The sequence below is a fragment of the Temnothorax curvispinosus genome, unplaced genomic scaffold (genome assembly GCF_003070985.1).
Source record: "Temnothorax curvispinosus isolate PA1 unplaced genomic scaffold, ASM307098v1 QBEX01004824.1, whole genome shotgun sequence".
NCBI lineage: Eukaryota > Metazoa > Arthropoda > Insecta > Hymenoptera > Formicidae > Temnothorax > Temnothorax curvispinosus.
In genome coordinates, this window is record NW_020214604.1 from 1 (window position 1) to 1,356 (window position 1,356).

General features: G+C 38.9%; 1 pseudogene; it reads right to left on the minus strand.

The window, feature by feature from the left end:
• Window positions 1-6: 6 nt before the first annotated feature.
• On the minus strand, window positions 7-1,351 carry LOC112454158 (annotated as a pseudogene).
• Between the last annotated feature and the right edge of the window lie 5 nt (window positions 1,352-1,356).

The following is a 1,356-nucleotide window of genomic DNA, read 5'->3' on the forward strand; positions in this document are numbered from 1 at the left end:
ACTTATCTGCGCACTCAATCTCCTCAGTTGACGACGAACAGTGCAGTTTCGTGTAAACTATATTGGCAATTGCGTTTTTATAGCATTCTATGAGGGAGTATATCGGTATTTGTATTATTGGGAAGTAAGGCTTGATCCTCGAGCACTGCGGATTGACTGAGGTGATGAAGACTTTGTCGAGGCCACAGATTGCGTGTCTGCGAGAAAATTTATTCATTATATATTAGCTTTACGATAATAATGTAAAATTTAACGTGAAAAATTTTTATACCAACCTGTATAGTCCCACATCTCCCTTCAACATTACTTTTCGTAAAGCATTGAGATCCAAGATATTATAAAACATATCCAGTTCGATGTCTAACGCATTCTTCACGCATTTCGCGTCGTAATTGTCGACCTGTAACGCCATTATTTTCTGCAATTCGTGATGCAGCTTCTCTTTCTCTTTAAATATGAGCGTCGGCGTAGAGTTTAAAACTGCTATAGATCGCTGAATGTCTTTTATATATTTATCCTGCAATATGTTCGATATCAGTATCAAGGGTATGTAGAGTGTGGAATATGCCAATACGTACCATCCGTGCGTCAATCGTCTCTATGTCAGACGTTAATCGAGCTATGTCGAGATTGAGCAAGGAATTTTCCTGGATAGTGTTCTTCAACTTCTGAACTTCGTTTTGCCGACACGTCTGTTCGGTTTCTAACTTTCTCCAATTTCCAATTTCAGAGCTAACCACGTGTTCACATCTTCGTGGGCTAACGACTGCAAGACGAAGTGTGCATTAATCTTAATTTCATTTTTCTGTCAATCATCTTTTCTCATAGTTTGAAATCTTTTCACGGTACCTCTATTAGTTCAATGAATTCCACTAAGCGTTGTTGGTACATGTTAGCTCTAATATTAGACGATATGCCTTTCGAAATAGTGGATATGTATTGACCGCAAGCTCTTGCGATACCAATATCTATATTTTCGCCCACTACACCTCGAACTGCCCAAGTCGCTTTTGGTCTCCAATTTCATTAACGTGTCTAAATCTTGCGACAGCGTTTGATACAAGTGTGTCCACAGCGGGTGTACGCCAATATCACTGAGAGAGCTCGATACCTTTGTCCATATCTGTTATTGGAAAATGTCATTTTCGTCAATACTATTTTACATGCAAATATTATTTTATATCCTATAAAAAAGATTTACCTGTTTCTTATCTATGGCTGAACGACGCAGATCTGTTATCATATGTAGATTCTCCCTTAATTTCTGTTGATCTATGTCCATAGAGGTGTTTGGCATTAAATGCTGGCACACTCGTCTCATGTCGCCGCAATCTTTCAGTTGCTTGCTGGTTTCGC